General features: G+C 44.9%; 1 protein-coding gene across 3 annotated transcripts in view; it reads left to right on the top strand.

Annotated features, from left to right (window-relative positions):
- LOC114112008 (liprin-alpha-1-like) overlaps nt 1–12,171 on the top strand; it is a 42,253-nt gene that overhangs the window by 16,930 nt on the left and 13,152 nt on the right. The window contains exon 1 of one of the 3 annotated variants that reach the window (XM_060405833.1): nt 5,517–5,712. The exons of the other annotated variants lie outside the window; for them this stretch is intronic. The gene's annotated coding sequence lies outside the window, so the exon portion shown is untranslated. Of the gene's footprint in view, nt 1–5,516; nt 5,713–12,171 lie in introns of those variants that run through there. 3 annotated transcript variants of the gene reach the window in all.

Genomic DNA, 12,171 nt, shown 5'->3' with positions numbered 1-12,171 from the left:
TGGGTGACCCAGAATTAGGAGGGGACATCAGCAACTTGGTATCTTCCCTGGGAGGACATGCTGAGCACCTGAGCCCTGGTGACCCTAATGAGGAAGACGAGCCCTCATATCTCGGTTTCAAACCAGCAGAGCTATGTCTGGGAGAGAGCAGGGGGCTGTGGTAAGCCAAGACCCCACGCTTAACAGGTTAGTGCCAAACTTACTGAAGCTGAATGTTGTCAGTAATGACGCTCAATGTAGCCACAGGTCACATGGGAAAGAGAAGTATGTACTAATTTTAGGACACGAGCCAAAGGGGCAAGGATTTCTTGAAACTTTCTCCAGGGATGAAATCACTGATAGATGACATTTATTTTTTATTTATTTATTTATTTTTTTTTACAGTTTCTTTTTTTTTTTTTTAATTTTTTAAATTTTAAAATCTTTAATTCTTACATGCATTCCCAAACATGACCCCCCCTCCCACCTCCCTCCCCACAACATCTCTCTGGGTCATCCCCATAGATGACATTTAAAAAGCTCCTCCCTGTAGCCAGCTGTCCCAGTGCTAGCAAGAGCCTTTTCTGACATTCCCCACTTACCTTCCTAGCACTGCTTGCCCTGCTATGTCTCTGTATTCCCTGTGGAACAGACATATCCAGCCCAGCCATGCCCACAACGCTCCTCCAAAATGGCTTCACCCCAAAGGCCTGGATTCCCCCACAATAGCCTCCTTTCCTACCACTCACAGTGGGTGGACTCAGCTGTCACTTGCATCCCCTCAAGGTGATTCCCACTCCAGGTCAGCTCCAGCCAGAAGTACATCTGCAACTGTTGAGGTGGGGCTCACATTTAGCTGCACTGGGGGCCAGCCAGACCCACCAGCAAGCCCAAAGCAACGCGGGTATAACTAACAGGACACCACACTCAGCCTGCACAGGAGACACCCTGGATTTCCTGTCTCTGGTGACCTGGGGGAACTGTTCCTTTGGGCTGCATAGGAGACACTACAAAAATCCACTTATTCAACATGGAGACATAGTTCATCTACCTAATATTAATGCATAAAACAAAAAGGCAAAACAAAGAGACAAAGTATCTATGCTAAAGGAACAGCTAAGACATAAACTCAGGAAAAGAACTAAACAAGATGGAGATCAGTAATCTACATCAAACGACTGCAAAGTAAGGGTCATAAAGATATTTACTGGGTCTTCCCTGCTGGTTCATTTGTTAAGATTTTCCTGACAAGGTAGCCAACAAGGGTTCAACCCGTGGTCTGGGAACTAAGATCCCAGGCTGCGGGGCAAGTAAAGCTGCACGTCCCAGCTGTCGAACTCATGCACCCTAGAGCCTGTGCTCCACCACAAGAGAAGCCAGCACGATGGGAAGCCCATGCACCAAAACTGAGGGCAGCCCCCACTCTATGCAACTAGAGAAAGCCAATGACACAGCAAGACCCAGTGGACCCAGTAAATAAACGAATAAAAGACATTTACTTCTATCAGGGGAAGCATGACAGAACGGAGTGAGAACTCCACAAAGAGGCAATAAGTATAAAACAGAACTGATTATAATGGAAGAATACAATAACTGACATGAAAAATACAGCAGATGAGTCAACAGATTGGATGATTCAGAGGACAGATCAGTAAGCTGACACACAGAGCAGTGCCTGCTGGTGCACCAGCTGACCCAGAGGGAGGGGCGGGGCCTCAGGATGGGGAGCACATGTGCACCCTCGGCGGATTCATGTCAATGTGCGGCAGAACCACTACAGCACTGTAAAGCAGTCAGCCTCCAATGAAAATAAATACATTTATATTTAAAAGAAGAAAAAGAAATACAGAGTAGTGGAAATCACCTGATCTGAGCTCCAAAAAGAAAAAAATAAGGCAAAAAATTAAGGATAGTTTAAGGCATTTGGTGGATAATATCAAGCAGATAGTATTCACATTATAGGAATTCAAGGAGAAGAGAGAGAGAAAGATAAACTCTCACTTGAAGAAACATGGCTGAACATTTCCCTACATTGTGGAAGGAAACACACCCAGGTCCAAGAAGCACAGAGAGTCCGACACAGGGTAAACCAAAGGAGAAACATGCCAAGACATATACTAATCAAACTAAGAAAAACTCAGCAAAAAGAGAAAATATTAAAAGCAGAAAGGGAAAAGCAACAAATAACAAGGGAATCCCCATGAGTTTAACAGCTGATCTTTCCGAAGAAATGCTGCAGGCCAGAAGGGTGTGGCATGATACACTTAAAGTTATAAAAGGGAAACACTTACCAGCAAGATTACTCCAACCAGCTAGGACCTCACTCAGAAGCAAAGAACTCAGTACCTTTACAAAGAAGCAAAAGTTAAAAAATTCAGCACCACCAAAGTAGCTTTACAACAAATATTAAAGGATGCTCTGTAGGCAGGAAATAGAAGGGAGTGAATAGACATGGGAAGAAAAACAGAAAATAAAGTAAATAATAATAGTATCATGCATATCAATAATTCCCTTACCTATAAATGGATTAAATGGCCCAACTGAAACACAGACTGGCTGAATGGAAACAAAAACAAGCCCCATATAAACGTTGTCGATAATACATCCACCTCAGAGCTAGGGAACACACACACACTAAATCTGAGGGCCTGGAAAAAGGGATTCTATGCAAATGGAAATCAAAAGAAAGCTGGCGTAGCAATTCTCATATCAGATAAAATAGACTTTTAAATAAAGACTATTACAAGAGACAAGGAGGGACACTACATAATGATAAAGAGATCAATCCAGGAAGAAGATATTGCAATAATAAGACACACGCATCCAACACAGGAGCACCTGAATACGGGAGACAAATACAGACAACCATAGAACGGGAAAGCGACAGGAAGAAAATAATACTGGGGGACTTTAACACCCCACTTATACCAAGGGACAGATCATCCACAGAGAAAATGAATATAGAAACATGAGCCTTAAATCACACACTAGACTAGATGGACCTTTTGATATCTTTAGCATATTCCACCACCAAACAGCAGGATACATTTTTTTTTTCCCAAGTGCACATGAAACACTCTAGGGAATGGATCACATCTTGGGTCACAAATCAAGCCTTGCCAAATTTAAGAAACTGAAATCACACCAAGCATCTTTTCTGATCACACTGATACATGATTCAGTTCAGTTCAGTCACTCAGTCGTGTCCGACTCTTTGCCACCCCATGAATCACAGCACGCCAGGCCTCCCTGTCCATCACCAACTCCCGGAGTTCACTCAGACTCACGTCCACTGAGTCCGTGATGCCATCCAGCCATCTCATCCTCGGTCGTCCCCTTCTCCTCCTGCCCCCAATCCCTCCCAGCATCAGAGTCTTTTCCAATGAGTCAACTCTTCGCATGAGGTGGCCAAAGTACTGGAGTTTCAGCTTTAGCCTCATTCCTTCCAAAGAAATAGGGATCATTTATAGGAAAAGTTGTAAAAAACACAAACACATGGAGAAATCAAACAGGTCACTGAAGAAATCAAAGAGGACATTTAAAAATACCTAAAAACAAATGGCAATGAATAAATGACAACCCAAACCCTATGTGATGCAATAAATCAATGCTAAGAGGGAAGTTTATAGCAATACAAGAAGCCTGCCTCAAGAAATGAAAAGAATATCAAAGAAACACCTAATCTAACACCTAAAGAACCTAGAAAAAGAAGAAAATGGCCACAAAACCTCCAAAGTTAGCAGAAGGAAAGAAATCATAAAGAGCAGAGCAGAATTAAACGGAAATGAAGGAAACACCACTAAAGATCAATAAAGGAATAAGATATGTCTTGGAGAACAAAAACAAAATTGACAAATCATTAGCCAGACTCATCAAGAAAAACAGGGAGAAGACTCAAAGCAACTTGAAATGAAAAAGGAGACGTTACAACAGACAACACAGAAAGAGAAAGGGTCATAAGAGACAATTAGAAATAACTGCATGACAATAAAATGGGTATCCTGGAACAAACGGACAAATTCTTAGAAAAGTACAATCTTCTAAGACTGAACCAGGAAGAAATAGAAAATATGAATAAATCAAGCACAATAATGGAAATATTATTTAAATTAAATATTAATGCATATTTAATAATTAATTAAATTAACATATTCAACACAATTGATAAATTTAAAATATTAATGTAATAAAGCTATTTAATATTTAATAATTAAATTAATAATTTAATTTAATAATTTCAGTTAATAAATTAAAAAATATTCAATTATTCAGGGACAAAGGAATCGTCCCATTGGGATAATCTGGTATCCATGTGCGAAGGTAAGTTGGATCCCTACCTCACAAAACACCACCAAACCAATTAGACACATATTAAAAACCAACAATTGAAGGACAAACTTTACAAAATTGTGAAAAATTTTTGATGAGGGAATATCTTTTCTTTAAATTGAGGTACTGTTGATTTACAATAATTTGTTTATTTACAGTGTACAGCAAAGTGATTCAGTGATTCAGCCTCTCAGGTGCTTCCTTGGACAAAATTCATTCCCTTTGGGAGGCCCCTGGGCCATGCCCTCACAACAGCTGGGGCTGCTAAGTAGCTTCAGTCGTGTCCCACTCTGTGCGACCCCATAGACCCACCAGGCCCATCAGGCTCCCCTGTCCCTGGGATTCTCCAGGCAAGAACACTGGAGTGGGTTGCCATTTCCTTCTCCAATGCATGAAAGAGAAAAGTGAAAGGGAAGTCGCTCAGTCCTGTCGGACTCTCTGCGACCCCATGAACTGCAGCCTACCAGGCTCCTCCACCCATGGGACTTTGCAGGCAAGAGTAATGGAGTGGGTTGCCATTGCCTTCTCCCTCAGAACAGCTGAGAATCTTGAATAGGCAAAGCAGCATATGGTGGCGCTCGTGGGGGTTTTTAGACTGAATACATTATTCTAACATAATATAAGAAACCGAAGAAGGCAATGGCACCCCACTCCAGTGTTCTTGCCTGGAGAATCCCAGGGATGGGGGAACCTGGTGGGCTGCCGTCTATGGGGTCGCACAGAGTCGGATACGACTGAAGTGACTTAGCAGTAGCAGCGGTAGCAATACAAGAAACAAGCCCAGAGGTTAAGAGGGGATCTCCAAACCTACCTTCAAACAGGAGGTCTTGCTCCCTTGAATGCGGGTGTGTGAAACAGCGCTTGGGAAGGGAAGAGGTGGGTCATGAATGTTTCGTCTGCAGAGGACAAAGCAGTGTGTAGAGAGGATGTGCAGTCACGTCCCAGGACACTGAGCACACGGACACGTGGACTGGACTCCCAGCCCTGCTCTGGGGGCATCACACTATCTCTACCCCTGACACAGGGTGAGCGGCTCGCACGTACCCTGGAGAGTAAGGTCACATGACCTGGACCTGGCCAATCGGTGTGCTCCATCCTCCCTGGCCACCGTGAGTGGCTCAGGACTGGGCCGTTGACCAATCGGGGCCCAGGGCCGGGCCTCACGCTGGAATCCAGGGAAGAGGAGGGCTGGGTCTGCCGGAAAGGGTGGGGTCGTGTGAGGTCAGGCTGCCGCCCTGGGAGGGGGCGTGAGGTCAGCCTGGGGCAGTTAGTGACCTTCCCGCGCCCCTTAGGGCAGAGCCGCCGGCCTGAGAAGGAGGGCGCTGCTGAGCCCAGGGGCTGAGAGTGCCGGTTCCTGCTGTGGTCCCGGAGCTCCCCCTGAGACCGGAGGGAAGCCGTCTGCCCGTGAGTCCTCCCCTGCTTGTCTGTCAGCTTGTGTGAACCACGCTGGATTTTCTGTCCAGCTGGCTACCTGGAGACCCTGGAAATGCTCCTGTGTGGGTTTTGCTGGCTTCAGGGAAGAAATGCCAGATGACACTGGGCGACTCCAGTTTAATCTGGATTCAGGTCATATCTCTTGAAAGTGAAGTGAAAGTCCCTCAGTCGTGTCTAACTCTTGGCAACCCCATGGGCTATACAGTCCATGGAATTCTGCAGGCCAGAATACTGGAGTGGGTAGCCTTTCCCTTCTCCAGGGGATCTTCCCAGTCCAGGGACTGAACCCAGGTTTCCCGCATTGCAGGCAGATTCTTTACCAGCTGAGCCACAAGAGAAGTCCAAGAATACTGAAGTGGGTAGCCTGTCCCTTCTGTAGCAGGTCAGCATTCCCGACCCAGGAATCAAACCGGGGTCTCCTCATGGCAGGAGGATTCATTACCGGCAGAGCTATCAGGGAAGCCCAGTATCTCTTAAGGCCAGCTATTCACTGATATCTCTTAAGGGCAGCTATTCATTGTAGGATTACCCTAATTAGTCTTCATGGGATTAAGCTGGCAACCTGCTAAGGTAGCAATCGATGTCCTTTATCTAGAGGACAAAACGGGGGCTCAAAGAAGGGGGTAACACAGCTACAGCAAGGGAGCGTGTACCCAGACAAAACCCCCAGATCCTTCTGTTAGAACTCAGGGAAGGCCTATGGTGCGGCTTGTCCATGTGACAGGGGCTAAGGCACCAGCGCACACTGGATACTGTGGGGACTTGACTTGGTAACTGCCTTCGAGCAGCCCTGACTCTCACAAAAGCAATTTGACTGAAGAGAGGAGGGACACCTCCCTTCATCCTCCCACCACACCCTCCGGGTACTCCCACACCCTGCCCCCTTTCTCTCTCTTTGTGAGGGAATAAGCGTCACGCTGATGTGACCACATTGGCTGTCCACTGTTCACGAGCTACCACCTGCAGCTGCTACCGGAGAGGCCAAGAGCCTTTGTCCCTGAGTACCTCTCTTTCCTTTGCACCGTGGGGGCCCTCCTCCACACCTGCACACCAGAGGCCGTTTCTGAGACATGCAGGGACCCTCCTTCAGTTTGCAACAGGTCACATCCATCACTGTCCTTTCAATGCTTCCCTTGACACTCAGCTCCTGAGCTCCTTTGTCTGCATTGTGGCCCACCTGGCTGCCACGGGAGGGACAGAGCTGACCATGAATCCAAAGCTCGGATCTGAGAGGCAGGAATCTGTGCATAAAGGACCTGACTAATCACGCTGTAGAGGCTATAGTGGGCTCCAGGGATCCGTAACCAGGGCTTGGGCCAAAGTGACTCCACAGCTGTTTTAATGCCTGGGGAGGGTTCTGGCTATCGTGGGGGTGGGGTGAGTCTCCTGAGGTTCTGAAGGCCCACTGTGTGCAGGTTCATGGTGCACAGAGAAGAGAAGGCAGAGTCTTTCCCTGGAGCTGGTGGGTTGTGGGCACAGCCATGGATGACCAGGAGTCTGCATCTCACTAGGGGCTGAGGCTGGTGCTGAGGGAATCCTCAGTGAGGCTTTTTCCTTAAAAGGCATCCTTAGTGAGTTTGGCTCCATTGCTTTTTGCCAAAAACCTACAGTGATCCCAAGAGTTTTGTACACTCCAAGGGTGGTGACTGGATGTGGAGCTCAGCGCCGACCCGAGTCAGTCCTGCCCTGAGTCCCCCGGGCCGGCCACACCACCCCTTCCCATGGCCTGGCTTTCTTCTGCCAGGACCCCCAGAATGGGGGAAAGGCAAGTGTGGCCTCAAGCTGAGGGGCGCAGCGTGGGCTCCACATCTCGGGGTTCCCCTTGAGACGTCTGGTGGACCTAGTTCCCGCTGCCGTCGGGCAGCTCTCTCTCGGGGCATGTCGTGTTTCTTTGCTTTCTGTTGTGATGGGGCACCCCAATTATCTCAGGGCGATTGGGAAGTCTGCTGGTGTTACACGCTCCTGCCTTAGATGGGGAAACATCATTGCTGCATTGACGCTGCTCACTCGATGCTGGGAATCTGTTAGACACAAATGGCAAGGGGAACAGAGCAAAACAGGAAAGAAAAATGGAGAGTTGCTGGGTTGCTTCTGGTCTCACCTCTGATGAAGAGTGTGTACAGCCTGCACGTGAACCCGGGTTCCCTCACCTGCCAGCTACCAGGTGCCAGGCACTGATTTTAGACCCCCAGCTTCACTAAGGGGTCACTGACAGACACCGTTTGTGTATTTGAAGTCTACACTCTGATGACTTGATGCCCATAGACGTCATGGAATAATTGCCCAACAGATGCATCGCCTCACACGGTTAACTCTGTGTGTGTGTGTCTTTTATGTCGTGCTTATAATCCATGAACACAATATAGATAGCTCTCCATTTTTTAAGATCTTCTTTAATTTATCTTAGAAGTTTGTAGTTTACTGTATGTCTTGCACGTTTAATTAGATATCTTGACATTTACAGTGCCATTATAAATTCCTAATAGAGATAGAATTGACTTTTCTATATTCCCTTGGTAAGTCCATTTACTTCAAATCATTCTAGTTGTATTTTTTTAGGTATACACAATTATGTCTGCATATAAGTGCTTTTTTCCCCGCCTTTGCAACTGTGATAACCCTTTCCTTTTTCTTGCCTTATTGTACGGACTAGGATCTCCAGTCCAGTGGTGAACAGAAGTAATGAGAATAAGTATCCTTGTCTCTGTCCCATTATCAGAGGAAAAGCCTTCAGTATTTCACCATCACACAGGATATCAGCTTTTTTGTAGATATTTTAATCAAAATATGTAAATTCTTCTGTGTTAGTTTACTGAGAGTTTTTTCTTAGTCATGAACTAAAATTATCACATTAAATTTTCTTAAGTTTATTTTCTGCAGATTTTGAAACAAGTGATTTTTCTTTTATGTCATGGTTTAACTGTTAAAAATTCTGTGATTCTAAAACAAGCCCAACCTGATCTCGATGCATTCTCCTTCTGTTGCATTTTATTTGCTAGCGTTTTATTTAGGATTATTTCATCATACTCAGAGTCTGTAATTTTCCTTTCTTGTACTTCTTCCTGGTTGGTTTTAGTATCAAGGTTATGCTAGTCTTATAAAACAAGGTTGGAGAGTGTTCCTTGTTAACCCTGAGAATTCCTGTGAGATTACTTTCTTCCCTAGATTTTTGGAAGAATTGATTGGCAAAACCAGTTGGTTTCATTGTGGGGAGGCTTTTAATTTCAGATGTAATTTTTTTCCTGCAAATAAACTTTTCTGATTTTGTATGTCTTCTCGGGTCTATTTCAGTAAAGCATTTCCCCCCTGCAAGGAATTTATTGAGGCGAGCAGACTCTCCAGTTAGTAAGTGAACTATGGTTCATAATATCTTTCTTATCTGCAAGATGTGTTGTCTCCCCTTTTAAAACTCCTCGATGCTGGTGATTTGTGCTTTGTCTCTTTTTTCTTAATAAGTCTCTCTAGGGGTTTATCAGTTTTATCAGTCCTTCCAAAGAGCCAACTTTTGGCTTTGTTTTTAATAAAATTCATATTTGCTTTCTGTTTCCTTATTTTCTGCTCCTTTTTTCCCCATCTGCCTTGTGTTTCGTTTGCTTTCCCTTTTTTCTGGTTTCTAGGGATAGAGGCTTAATTGATTTTTAGCCTTCCTTCTTTTCCAGTATATGTGTTTAAGGCTTTAAGTTACCCTCTAAACACAGTTCGCTGCATCCCACAAGTTTGAGAAGCCAGCTTTTCATTATTTTCATGGAAAAGTATTTTCTCATTTTCATTGTTTTCTTAAATTATTACTCATGAAATTCTTCCAAGCAGTATGTGATTTAACTTCCCAATGTTTGGGGAGGTTTTTCTAGTGACCCTTTTTTGATTTCTACCTTAGTTCCATGAAGAGCCCCATCTTCGTCTTTTTGGGCTATTTTGTAAATACTGTAGACTAGCTGATAAACAACAGAAAGTTGTTTCTTGTAGGCCTGGAGGCTGGGGAGTCCCAAGATCACCAGCAGGTGCCACATCTGGTGAGGCCTGTTTCCTGGTTCCTAGACTGCCTGCTGCTTCTCCCTGTCCTCGCGGCACAGGAGCCCATTCCCTCCTGGCCTGACCCCTGTCCTCCCAGAGTGCCTGCCTCCTCGGATCATCACCACGTGTGGGGTGAAGTTTGAGGGCCCATAAACCGTCAGCCCATTGCAATCCCTAGGTAGACCCTGCATTGTTTCAGTCCTTTGACATAATTCGAGCTTTCCTAATGGCCCAATGCATATTCTTTTTCTTATACGTTCCATGGGCTCTTTAAAAGAATATGTATCCATGGGAACGCAATGTTCCGAGTGTATCAGTTACATCAGGTTTGTCACTCATGTAATTCAGACTCCGGTAGCCACGTTGAGTAAAAGCAGAAGTAGGTGAAATTACCTGTAATATATTTTATTTTAACACACCCCAAATGTTATCATTTCCGTGTGCAATCAATATGATAAACCCTAATGAAATAGTTCACGGTCTTTTTTTCATGCTAAGTCTTTAATATCCAGTGTGTGTTTCAGGCTTGCAGCGCATCTCATTGTAGAGCCAGCCGCATTTCAGGTACTTCATGGCTACAGGTGACTACGTACCAGGGGGCCTGGTTCCACGAGAGATGTGTCTTTAACGTCTCCCACTGGGATTATGAACTCGGCTGTTACTCCTTTTCTGTTTCTCTCAGTTTTATGTATTGATATTTTGAGGTCATGTTATTAGGTACACTTGATCACATGTGAGGAACTCCGCCCATGGCAAGGTACACTCCAATTTAGAATCCTCATCTTCTTGCTAGACTGCACTTGTGTCAGTATGAGATGCTCCATTTATCGCTAGAGATGCTTCTTTCTTTAGACACTATTTGACAGTGATGTTGCCACGTCAGTTTTCTGTCCTGGTTGGCCTGGGTATCTTTTACTTTCGCCTGTCTAAAAGACCTTCCATCTTAACATGGACCCCTGTGTATAGCGTATAGTTTTCACTGGAATCATTTTGACACTTTATCTTTTAATGAGAGTATTTGGTGTGTTCATAATGCTGATATTCAGTGTGTAGACACCCAGTTGCTGTGTGTTTTCTATTTGTCCCACCTAGTCTGTGCTCTTTGCTCTTGCCTTCTTTGAGAAGTATGAGGTGTTTCTCTAGTTCTGGGCTCCTCTGCCAGGTTGTTGGGTTCACATTCGCAGACACGGCGTGTGTTTTACATTCAAGCCTAGGTTAGTACTCTTACCACCTCCCTGACACGGCTGTTTCCTCCTTGTCACTGTTCTCCTTTAAACTGTTAGATATATTTTTGGCGTTAACATCACTGTTTTGTAGAGTTAACATTCACCCTCACAGTTACCTCACTGTTGGTCTTTACTTGTTTTTTATATTTCCGTCAGAGACTACTTTTCTTTTTCCCAAAGCACTGCCTTAATATTTTCTTTAGTTCATGTGTGTGGGTGATGAGTTGTGTCATTTCCATTTGCCCTAAAAGTCTTTATTTTGCTTTCACGTTTGAAGAGTGTTTTTGTTGGGTGTAGAATTCCACGTTGGTGGTTATTTGCTTTTCAGCACTTTACAGATGCCAGTCCATGATCTTCTGACTTCCTTGTTCTGGGAAAGTCAGCTCTCAGTGCTTTTGTGCCATTCAAAGCCACACCATATTTCCTCTGAGCACTTGAACATTTTCTTTTGCCTTAGGCACCCACAGAGCTGCTGAAACCAATGTGTGGTTTTCATTTTTGAGTCACTGGTCTGATTCTTGAGCCAACTCCCTGTCAATCAGTTCAGTCGCTCAGTGTCTGACCCCTTGCGACCCCACAGACTGCAGCATGCCAGGCTTCCCTGTCCATCACCAACTCCCGGAGCTTGCTCAAGCTCATGTCCATCGAGTTGGTGATGCCATCCAACCAGCTCATCCTCTGTCGTCCCCTTCTCCTCCTGCCTTCAGTCTTCCCCATCATCAGGTTCTCTTCCAGTGAGTCAGTCCTTCGCATCAGGTGGCCAAAGTATTGGAGCTTCAGCATCAGTCTTTCCAATGAATATTCAGGACTGATTTGCGTTAGGATTGACTGATTGGATCTCCTAGCAGTCCATGGGGCTCTCAAGAGTCTTCTCCAACTCCCCACTTCAGAAGCATTGATTCTTTGGCGTTCAGCCTTCTTCATGGGCCAACTCTCACATCCATACATGACTACTGGAAAACCATAGCTCTGACTAAATGAATCTTTGTTGGCAAAGTTATGTCTCTGCTTTTTAATATGCTGTCTAGGTTTGTCATAGCTTTCCTTCCAAGGAGCAAGGATCTTTTAATTTCACCATCTGCAGTAATTTTGGAGCCAAGAAAATAAAGTTTGTCACTGTTTCCATTGTTTCCCCATTTATTTGCCACAAAGTGATGGGGCCGGATGCCATGATCTTCATGTTTTGAAT

This window comes from Ovis aries, chromosome 24 (genome assembly GCF_016772045.2).
Source record: "Ovis aries strain OAR_USU_Benz2616 breed Rambouillet chromosome 24, ARS-UI_Ramb_v3.0, whole genome shotgun sequence".
NCBI classification, from domain to species: Eukaryota; Metazoa; Chordata; class Mammalia; order Artiodactyla; family Bovidae; genus Ovis; species Ovis aries.
Note: the sequence above shows the minus strand (reverse complement) of the source record. Positions and strands in the feature narration are given on the sequence as shown.